This window comes from Cavia porcellus, unplaced genomic scaffold, assembly GCF_034190915.1.
Source record: "Cavia porcellus strain 051 isolate PalLab524CR breed Dunkin Hartley unplaced genomic scaffold, mCavPor4.1 scaffold_28, whole genome shotgun sequence".
Classification (NCBI taxonomy): Eukaryota; Metazoa; Chordata; class Mammalia; order Rodentia; family Caviidae; genus Cavia; species Cavia porcellus.
Window position 1 is genome coordinate 45,684,417 of NW_026947511.1, and position 11,624 is coordinate 45,696,040.

Here is an 11,624-nt window from a genome sequence, read left to right on the forward strand (position 1 = left end):
TGTTGGATCATTGAACAGAACTGTTTGCAGTATCATTGTTGGAATGTCCACTCTACAAGCTTTAATTTTGTGACTTGAACAATTATTTCTAAGATGACAATATGTAATCCATTAACTAGTGATTTCCTACTGTTTATTTTTTTCTGTAAATCTGTATAACTTGTACTCTTTCTCTGCTTTTTTTTTTTCTTAAATAAAATTTTTAAAAAAATGGGTCAGTAAACAATGGAGTACTACTCTGCTATAAAGAAGGGTATCTTCAGTCAGTCTTAGGAAAACAGATACACTTTGAGACCATAATATTTAGTGAAATAAATCAGATACATGAGCTTACACAGTGTGTGGTTTCTCTTATATGAGAAACCCACTGGCCCTGAATCAAGGCCAGCAGTTTCCTGACGCTGTTAGTTTCAAGCAGGAGCCTAAAGAGATGTCTTTCTATGGTCTGTTGGCCATTTCAGAACTTGGGCAGTGAAGTGGTCAGTTCATTAGAAAGAAACAGCTTGAAGTAACCCCTTCCCCACTGGTGAGAGGCTGTGAGCATGGCAGGCTCCTGTGGCCGAGGACGGGAGCCTCTGGCATTTACTGGCACCCGCGCCATGCTGGGACCTGGAGCACCAGGAAACCCAGCACCCCTCCCCCGTCTGTTTCATTTTGTTGAACTTCAATATATGTGAAAGCATAGACCGCTGTTTTGAAGAGAACGAGAGACTCTATAACAGCTATTAGTGACTTCCCTGTGGTCTGGTTCTAAAGACCTAAAACACTTTCCTCATTCTGTTCGGATCAGTTTTATACTATGTCGTTTTGTATGAATTCTCTGTATGTGAAGACATGGACAACTATTTGGAAGAAAACAAGAGACAATATGATAGACAGTGAAGATCTCAAGTCACCTAGCTTTGAAATTTATCTCTTACATTGCTTCCTTATGTCCCATTGTGTTCTGTTTAATTTTACCCCCTTTAAAATAAAAATTAAAAAAAAAGAAACCCAAAAATGTATCGATAATTTAAGAACAAAAATAAAAGATAGCTAATAGGAAACAGAATGATCTTCTGCACGTAGGAAGAGTCAAGAGATGGAAGGAAGGGGAACGGGAAATAAAAAGAATCAGTGTGTTAGGAGCGCGTGCCAACTCCTCACAATGACCGTAATCGTTATGCAAACACACACTAATGAAAACTTCGCTGAAAAGTATTGTAAAGTAGCTCCCTGTCTCTAGTAAGAGGAACCATCTTTTCAAGTGCTTGTGGACAGTTTGTGTGTCACTCTGGAGAAATGCAATAGATGTTGAGTAGCAAATTCCTTGCCCGTTTTTCTTTATGTCATTTGGTTTTCTGAGTGATACTAGCTAGTATTTATTAAGCTCGTATTTGCTCCAGAACAGACCTGTGCTGGCCCTGGCGGACTAACAGCTTGGGAATCCTCCAAACCCATCATCTTTAAATCATCTGCTAAATACTCATGGGGGTGGGGCGGGCAGGAGAAACTGATTTCCTGTTACTAAACATTCTGTATAGAAACAGACCTCAAGGTTCATTTCTACCAGCCCCGGTACCGTCAATACCCAGATTCTTATTTTTGCTTCGGTTTTTGTCACTGATTCTCTGAAAGCAGATACTATTTTGGGAGGCACATTAAGGGGCTTAGAATTCCCGCAATAAAATGAATCACCCCTTCTCTCGAGCCAGCCTGAGGCCAAGCATGACATCACAGATTTCCTGCCAGCTTTCAGCTGATGGAGACACAATTGCTGGGACACGCATCTGCACAGAGGCGGGTGCGGCCGAGCGGAGCTTCCATCCCCTCTGGGGACACAGGGGTAGGAGACTCCTGCAGAGACTCGAGCAGCCTGGCACATACTTTTTGTTTACTGAAGTGATTCTTTTTTTTTTTTTTGCATTCAAAATCAGTAATATTTCTAACATACAGATAAGTATAGGAAATAGTGAAACCCCATACCCTCTGCCAGGCATAAACAACTTGTTAACTTTTTTATTCTGTGGTCCTAGGAATGGAGCCCAGGGCCTCGAGCACGCTGGGCAAGCTCTCGCTAAATTTCCCAGGCTGGTCTCAAGCTCGTGAGCCTCCCGCCTCAGCCTCCTGGAGAGCCGAGACCACAGGTATGCATCACTGTGCCCGATAGCTGTTCACATTTTTGCCTTCTTTATTGCAGAGATTTCTTAAGAAAATGTTACAGACTCAGCTAAAGTCCCCTCTTCTCCGCCCTCTCTCCTCGGAGGTACCCACTCACCCGGAGCACTGTGCTCGTGAATGACCCTGTGCTTCTGCCACCTGTGTGTCCACGACGAGCAACCTTGTCTATTCCACTGGCGATCTGTGCGTTTTCCTGGCCTGATGGCTGCAGCCCCTTCCCACCTGCCCCTTACGTCGGCTCTGCCAGCCGCACCCCAACTCCTCCTAACTCGGTGATGCTGAGAAGCAGCGGTTGCCAGGGTGGAGGCCTTGTGACCAGGGTGACCTTCTGCGGTGTCAAGGGCAGCGCTGCCTGTTGCCCGCCACTACCCACTGGTCTTGACCACGGCAGCCGAAGGGCTGGGGCTGACCACAGTCCCATGGGTTATCTTGGACCTTGTTTCTCCAGCTCCCTGAGTGGTTAATTATCCAGGATCCTTCAGATGAACCCTTTGTCTACTGGGGTCAGAAACATCCTGTCATCCCAGCACTCAGGAGGCTGAGGCAGGAGGATCGTTGGAAGTTCAAGGCCAGCCTGGGCTACCAAGTGAGTTCAAGGCCAGCCTGAGTGGCATAGGAAACCCCCTCTCAAAAATACAAAAAAAAAAAAAAAAAAGAAAGAAAGAAAGAAAGAAAGAGAAAGGAAAAAGCATTCTTCGTTGTCTATATTTCAAAGTATGATATTCTTATCAATTTGCTTTTTTTTTTTTATCTTTTTTTTTGAGGCAGGGTCTCACTCTGCAGTTGAGGCTGGCCTTGAGCTCACTCTGTAGCCCAGGCTGGTCTCGAACTCGCAACGATCCTCCTGCCTCAGCCTCCCGAGTGCTGGGATTGCAGGAATGAGCCACCACGCCCAGCATCACTTGCTTTTTTAACTTCACAGTCCAGATTCTAATGGATATCTGTACAGTAGTTCGTTTATTTGAACTGCTCATCGGGGTATGAATTATTATGTTCATTCCATTCTGGGGGGCGGTTTCTGTGCCCACACCCACCACCATGGGCAGCATTGAGTTGTACCCCACCAACCCGGCCCAAAATACAGACTCTGCCGCCGACTACGGGGTCGCTGCCCTCTCCAGCCGCTGAGCTTCGGGGTGGCTGTTGAGCAGCGATAGATAACTGGAACATTACATCTGCAGGGATTTTGTGTTGTCAACTTCACTGACCTTTTCAAAACCCAATTTGTAAAATTTACTTTTATTGTTTTTGAGACAGGGTCTCATGGTACAGCTCAGGCTGGCCTTGAACTCACAGTGATGCTCCTGCCTCCGCCTGCTGAGTGCTGGGAGGATCACAGGCGTGCGCCACCAGGCCCAGCAAGGCCTGTCTGCTTTAAATGTCGCTGTTCTCAGCTCTGAACTTCTTTGCCCATCATCACGTCCCACCTACTCTGGTGTGCTGCATTCATCGTAAAAGTGTTTTTTAATTTCCTTCTGAGGCCTTCTTTGACCCATAGGTTATTTAGAAATATGTTGTTTTAATTTCCACATATTTTGAATTCTCCAAATTTCCTTCTATCATTAATTTCTGATGTCATCCCACTGTGGTCCGAGGACATACTTTGTAGGATTCCTTGTGTGATTTAAATCCTTTTAAATTTATTGAGACTCTTGTGGCCTAACACATGGTGTATCCTATCCTAGAGAATGTTTCTCGTGCTCTTAAAAAGCATGCAGATTGTGCATCGTGGCACACACAGTAATCCCAGGGCTCTGGGAGCCGAGGCAGGAGGACTGCAATTTGGTGACTTAGAGAGGCCCTGTCTTAAAATGAAAAGAGGATGGAGCTGTAGCTCCGTGAGGAAGCCCTGAGTTCAATCCCCGGTACCACACACACACACACACACACCAGATACATGATGTTGGTGGAGTATTTGATAGACACCTACAAAAAAATCTACAGGGTTCGGAGTGTTGTTCAAGTCTGCTTTGCTTGTGGTCACTGATCTCCTAGTTGTTCTATCCTGACCGGCGCAGCTCCAACGAAACAGAAGACAGGAGACGCTTTTGTGGACGACAGTTAACTGCTAGTTTATTTACGCGGGCTCTGGTTTATATATTTGGCCGTGACCAATCACAGGCTGCCACAAGGAAGCAGGGCGGGAATGGGATGTAGGCTCTGGCTACTATATCCAGCTGTGGCCAATCAGGAGTTGCCACAGAGTACAGAGTGAGCGCGGGGTGCGCACGGGTTGGCTAATTTAAAGAGGGACGTAGCGCATTGCGGAAGCTGGCGTGGTCCTTAGTCCCGGCTGGGGTATGGTATGTTGAGCGCCTGCGCCCAACATCTCCCCCTTTCTTTATAACTGACACAGGGTCTCCAGAGGTCGGCGCCCCTCGTGAGGTGCCATGCGGCCGTCATGACAGTGCCTCACTACTCGTTGGTGCTCTTTTGGAGAGGGCGGGAAATCTGTTTTATGAGCCCAACCCGCATGCTCGCCAACATGGGGACCGGGGTGTCTCCTGGCCAAGGACGACACCCCCTGCGATGCTTTGCTCCACACCTGCGTCACAGCATGGCCAGCCATGCTGCCGGGCTTTGACCAGATTCCATGATCAGCAATGCTTGTTTGATACTTTGTCCCTATTCCTTTGTCTGCGAATCCGACAGAGCAGAAGTAGACTGCCGAATGCGGCAAGTGTAGTCATGGTAGCCAGAGCCCCTGTTCCTGCCCATTCCTTTATGAAAGCCAATTGGAGAGTTGGCCTGAGCTGGATCACAGGAAACTCGTCTGAGTCCGCCATAACTGGAATCGGTGCGAACTGGAGTACCTGCATAACAACAGCTGAAAGTGTACTGTTATCCCAACATTGTAACATATAACAGGTTGCGGTGGAGCAATTTAGAAAAGCCATTGGCTGCAAGGACCGTACGAGATGCAAGAAGGAAGGGAAAAGGAGGCTACTAACCAGGGGAGTTGGCCAAGGTGCCATAGTTAATGGGAGTTGTGGGTATACTTGCTAGGTCTGGCTTGTGAGGCTCCTGTTGGTTCCCCTGTTCTGTGGTTGACATTTCCTCTGGGTCGGGGTCTGGTGGTTTGCAGGGAGGTATCAGGCGTTCCGGGACCCAGACAGGTTCGCTGCCTTCTTCCTGCGGGAAGATACAGACCGCCCCTCTCGCCCAACTAAGTACTGGGCTGGGGCCTCTCCACACCCCATGCAGGAGGTCTTTCCAGCGTACCCAACCATGTTTGGGTGCCACAGGGTTGGCATGTAGCTGTGCTGGCGTGGATCCTTGTGGGTTGATGTTTACAAAATTGTAAGTGAAGAGGGCAAGATTTAGTCTGGCCCTAGGTGTCATGCCCTGGGCAATACCCTCCTTTTGTTTAAACAGAATGGACTTGAGGGTTTGATATGGCCTAACTTTAATTGCTCTTGAATAAGTTTGGATGCGGCTTTTGCTTTGTCTCGTGGTAGGGCCGTCAACAATGGCAAGCCCAGACTCCTGCCAAGTTAACGAACTACACCTGGTGCTGACCCAGAGCAGCTGTGAGCTGCTTAATGAGCGGCATGGCTGTCTCTGCGTCTCCAAAAATTTTCTCTGCCGCCTCCATCATGCGGGCCACAAAATCTGAAAAAGGCTCGCTCGGGCCCTGCAAAATTTTTGTCAAGTGGCCTGAGACTTCTCCCCTAGCTGAGACCCGTTTCCATGCTTGTATGGCTATTCTATTTACCTGTGCATACTTTTGTGGAAATATCAGCTGGTTATTGAGATACTGCCCTTGTCCTAATAACATATCCGTGTTCCAGGCGGCCTGATTGTTCTGGGCATTAGCTTGGGCCTGTTCTGTGGCAAGTTCAACATTCCAAGCTTTCCAATCAAGATATTGGCCTGGGCTGAGCACTGCCTTGCACAAACTGGCCCAATCAGCAGGTGTCATGGCATTTCCTGCCATGGCTTCTACTAGGGACAGGGTATACGCCCCGTTAACACCGTACATGGTGCTGGCCTCCTTAAGATGCTTTATCGCCTTCATATCTATAGGCAGGTGGGCTCTGTTTCCCTGAGCATCTACAGCAACCGGAAAAGCCTGGAGAAAACGGCCCAGGCCTCCTGGGTCCTCTCTTTTGACTTGATGCCAAAGGTCTTCCTGGAATGTCCCAGGGGACGTCTGGACCCGTTGCGGACAGCTACATAGCTGATGGCAGGGTCTCTGGTGGGCATGATAATCTGGCGGGTCGGGAGGTAGAGCCGTAGGTCTTATACGGGGTGGCCCTGGGATCCCGTACTCGCTCTCATTGACCCATTTACTCTGAGAAATCCTGCGTTGCAGCTCATTTATGGCCTCAGAGTAGGGCCCTCTCGACTGCGTGTGTGTGACTTCCCCTCTTTCGGTGGTGTCTGCATCCGCCATTTTGTATACTTCTTCTTCCTCCCCCTCATTATCTGACAAGTCTGCGTTGGGTGGGGTCACCTCGCCTGAGGCACTGGACTCACGAGATTGCTCGCGGGAGGATTCTGCCTGATGGTAATCAAGCGCCATGGCGCCAGCCCTTATATGGTCACGACAAGAGGTGTCTGCGAGGCAGCTTCTCACTACGGCCCAAATGGGTCTGACTCCTGGCTCCAGGAGGCCATTTTCTGCTGCAAAGTCAAGATCTCTCCCTAGTTTATCCCAGCTGGGGATGGTAACGGACCCCGTGGGACCAAACCAAGGTGTTACCTTATCGACCTGATCGAGGAAGTTTTGAATTTGTTCTCGTTTCATTTGTAATCCCTTTTCTCTCAGTAAGTCGCTTAAGGCGACTGACAGTGGCTGAGTAGCCGTGTTGCCCATGTTAACCAGAATTTCAAGAGTTTCTTTTTATTTTATATTTTTCTTTTTCTTTTTTTTTTTTTTTTTTTTTTTTTTTTAATACAGGGACAGCTTAGTCCCCGCGCCCCTTTACGGCGCCCCCAAAACCGGCCTCTTTACGGCCCCCGGAACTCTCTTTACGAGTTCCTGACCCTTGCGACGCGTCCGCCCAAGGTTGCCCAATAGCCCCCGCTATCCGGCCCTGTTGTGTAGCACCCGCTACCAACGTTGAGCAGTTTAACCTGTCAGCCCTCGCCCGCCAAGTAGCCCCCGCTATTGGTGCTTGACGATTTTACCTGTTGACGTCTCTGTTCCGTTGGAGAGAGAGGTTCGTTCCCGTACTGTTGGAGAGAGAGGGTCTCAGCGTTCCGGGCTCCCCGTACGGGCCACCAGTTGACCGGCGCAGCTCCAACGAAACAGAAGACAGGAGACGCTTTTGTGGACGACAGTTAACTGCTAGTTTATTTACGCGGGCTCTGGTTTATATATTTGGCCGTGACCAATCACAGGCTGCCACAAGGAAGCAGGGCGGGAATGGGATGCAGGCTCTGGCTACTATATCCAGCTGTGGCCAATCAGGAGTTGCCACAGAGTATGGAGTGAGCACGAAGTGCACACGGGTTGGCTAATTTAAAGAGGGACGTAGCGCATTGCGGAAGCTGGCGTGGTCCTTAGTCCCGGCTGGGGTATGGTATGTTGAGCGCCTGCGCCCAACACTATCCATTAATGAAATTTTGAAAATGTGGTATCTCCAGCCATTATTATTGAACTATTTTGATCTTCACTTTTGTCAGTTTTACATGTCTTTTGGGGTTCTGATATAGAGAGGTCTGTCTTCCTGATGGATCGACCCCTTTATCATGATAAAATGTTGGGGTTTTGGGCCCAAGTAACGTTTATCTTAAAATTGATTTTTAAAATATTAATATAGCTATGCCAGCTCTTCAGATTACTGTTTATTTTTGTTCTTATTTTCAATCAATTTCTGTCTTTAAATCTAAAACGTGTTTTTGTTTTGTTTTGTGGTTTTCGTTTTTATCGGTACCAGAAATCGAACTCCCGACTGTCTGCTTTCAAGGCAGGCGCTTATGCCGCTGAGCTAAATCCCCAGCCCCTTAAGACATATTTCTTATGGGCAGAAATATTGGAATTTTCTTGTGCATGCCAAGCATTCATGCCACCCCTGAGACGATATTGTTTTCAAAACTTCGTCCTGTTAATTTTTGTTTTATAATTAGACTATTTAATCCATTCACATTAATGTAATCATTACTAAGGTAAAATTTAAATCTACCATTTTGCCAATTCCATATGTCATTTTGTTTTGTTTTTTTGAAGAGTCTTACTACTTTGTCCAGCTTTGTCTTGAACTTGTGGGTTTAAGCACCCTCTTGCCTCAGCTTCCTGAGAAGCTGTGACCGTTACAGGTCACTCTCTTTGGAAATGATTCACCAGTCCAAAGTATTCCAGGTTCTTGCCTTGAACAAAAAATCGGACGAAACAAGCCAATAAATGTGCCAAAAAGCTTACTTGAAAAGTGCAAGGTAAACGGGTATGGGAGAAACCAGGTCTGCGGAGCAAACTTGGGCCAAAGAGCAAAAGAGGGCAATAGCAAAAATAACAGCACACGCTGTGTTCAGACACGGGGCGGGCTGCTGTGCAAACTCACGCTCAGAGCGGCTCTCCCTCGCGGCCCATCCTTTCTATGCGTCCACCTCTAGAGGGCGAAATTATTGCTGAGCAGAGCCAGAGAAGTTCTACATCCGGGGCTTCATGTTGCCCCGGGATCTTTGATTGACAGGTCCCGCTGGCTGCCCCAGCCAGGTTTGCCACGCCCTGTCTTCTACATCAGACCTACAGGCGTGCATTAAACCCGCTGGCTTTTTTCTTTTTCTTTTTGGTACCGACAATAGAGCTTAGGGAGCACTGTGTTATATATATTCCCGGCCTGTTTTATTGTTTTGAGCCAGGATCTGGCCGCGTTGCCCTGGCTGGCCTTGTACTTGTGATCCAGCTGTCTCAGCCTCACGAGTAGCCAGCATTAAGGGTGTGCACCATGATACCTGATTTTCTTATTTATCTTTGAAGGATTTCGCTGCTACGTAGAAAATCTTTGACAGTTTCTTTTTCTTCTTCTTCTTCTTTTTTTTTTTTTTTTTTTTTTTTTTCTTCCTTCAGCATGTTTAATATATTATCCTTTGGAGTTCCATAGTTCGTGGTGAGAGATTAATTGTTAATCATATATGAGTTGCTTCTGGTTTGTTACTTCCAAAAAATCCTGGCTGGGGCAAGCCCAGTGCACGGCTGACAGGAGGCCGGGGAGGGCCCCAGTCTCCGCAGTGCTCTGCCCCGCTCTCCCTGGGCCCTGTGCGGCTTAGGTTGGTGACAGACGTGTGGACGGCTGCCCCTTTTCTCCGGTTCTATTTTTTGTTTGCCCATTTGTAAACCTGTCCCACTCTCCCCTCGTGTTTAACTATCAGGATTGCTTAGATGGCTTTGAGTCTGTGCTCCCTCCTCCCAGGAGGCCCAGGGTCACTGCATTCTTCTGTACAAATAGACGGCCTGAGACAACACACGTAAGAGGCTTTCACAGATAAAGTTGGCTTTAACTGGGGCTGGGGATTTAGCTCAGCAGCATAAGCACCTGCCTTGCAAGCAGGCAGTCATGAATTCGACCCCGGTACCGATAAAAAAAAAAAAAAAAAAAAAAAAAAAAAAAAAAAATCACCTTGGCTTTCATTTTCAGCAATTTTTTTTCTTTTTTTTTGTGAAACAAGTAACAGCATCGGAGTGAGCATCACAGTCACGAAAGGATCCAGACGCCCACACTGAAGTCAGGCAGTGAAGTCAGAGAGGACACGCTGTGGGGGCTCTGTCAGTGCTCTGGGCTGGGCTTGGGGCCTGAGGACTTCAGCAGTTTGAGTGTGATGTGTGCAGAGCTGGCTTTCTGAGCTTTTCCTGCTCAGAGTAGATGAGTGTTTGGGAGCCATTATTTCCAGAGTTTTTCTGCGGCTTCCTGCTCTGCTGCGCACAGCGGCCGCTCCGGAGGGCCCTGAGGGCCTGACGCTCCTGTCCCTGCAGTCCTCAGACGGGAGCACCTCAGGGTCTCTCTTCAGGCTCACTGGTCCTTTTACCACATAAACCTGTTGTTAAGGCTCTCTAGTAAATTTTGCACTTGTGATTATAAGCAAGTTTTTAAGGTTTTATTTTGGGGGGTTTTGATATTGGGGGGTTGGTTTTAGAGGTTTTTGGGGGGCAGCACTGGGGATTCAATCCAGGTCCTCTTTCATGCTAGCCAGACACAGTAAACTATATCTCAGTTCCTTCTTAAAATTCATTTTAAAACAGTCTCACAAACCGCACTCCTGGAATCCCAGCTTTGGGAGGCTGAGGCAGGAGGATCATTGAAAATTCAAACCCAGCCTGGCTACAAAGTGAGCTCAAGGCCAGCCTGAACTACATAGCGACACCCTGTCTCAAAAAAACAACAACAAAAAAATAGTCTCACGAAGTTGCCCAGGCTGGCCTCAAACTTTCCACCCTTCCTAAGAAGCTGGGACAATGAACTGAGCTCTGGGCCTGTCTGAAGACCATTTCCCAGACTTTCCATTTCTTAGTTTCTTTTAAAAGATACTTTAAATAAAATGTGACAACTCCAGAAATAAGATTCTTCTCTCTCCCCCTGGGTTTGTTGCAATTGTTTGCTTAGTGAGTTTGCTTTTTCTTCTTATTTTGTTTGTTTCTGGAGCCAAGGTCTTGCTATGTAGTTCAGGCTGGCTTTGAACTCGCTATATAAGCCTGACTGGTCTTGACCTGTAGCTGGTCCTGCCTCAGCCTCCCGATTACTGGAATTATATGCCTCCGTGGTCTAGTGACTTCCATAAACCAATTCCAAAAAGTCTGTACTCTGGTCCTATTATGGGCTCGGAAGTCTCCTCTTGATAGTTTAGTGGTCACTTAATTAAACTAATTATTGCATGGAGATTTCCTGAACCCTCTGGAACCAATGAACTCTTAGTCTTTGCCAAGAGGCTCTGCAGACCTTGGTGGGCACATTCAACAGCCTGGCAGTGGCAGCCCCACCCACCGTCTGCCTTTCCTGGCCTTACTCCACCTGGAAAGCTCTTCTCTGGCAACCATGAGTAACCAGAGAAGAATCCGTGGAGTCAGAGCAAAGACACCAGGAGAAAGAAGACACAAAATAAATCTATGACAGCTGAAGAAAAGTTCCAGAAAATTTCACTAAGCAGGTGAAATGTTGATCAAATATTTCATTTTCAAGTTGGGGAATGAAAAACAGATTCTTGCATGAATCCAGAGCCCGGGGCTGGAGGTGCAGCTCAGTGGGGAACCAGGTGCTTAGCACACAGGGCCCTGGGTCAGTCCCCAGCAAGAGCAGACCAGAAACCACCAAAGCGAAGGGAGAGACAGCGAAAGCAGCTGGCGAAAGCCAAGGAATGAGGGATAGAAAAATGCAACAGCACGGAAGGGCAGACGCAACTCCTCCTCCCCGAGCTGGGTGCTGACCACCACTCTCCAGGGTTTCTTCCTTCCATCGGCGGAAGCTGACCAAACAGGCTCCGTAGAAATCTTTTTCTGAGTAACACAGTCAAGTGTCGGTGTGTGC

The 11,624-nt window shown here is 47.7% G+C and overlaps 1 non-coding gene across 1 annotated transcript; it reads left to right on the forward strand.

Annotated features, from left to right (window-relative positions):
- Positions 1–367: 367 nt before the first annotated feature.
- On the forward strand, positions 368–504 carry LOC111758034 (small nucleolar RNA SNORA2/SNORA34 family). The gene has a single exon (XR_002792275.1). It is a non-coding gene; the product is annotated as a small nucleolar RNA SNORA2/SNORA34 family (small nucleolar RNA).
- Positions 505–11,624: the final 11,120 nt, after the last annotated feature.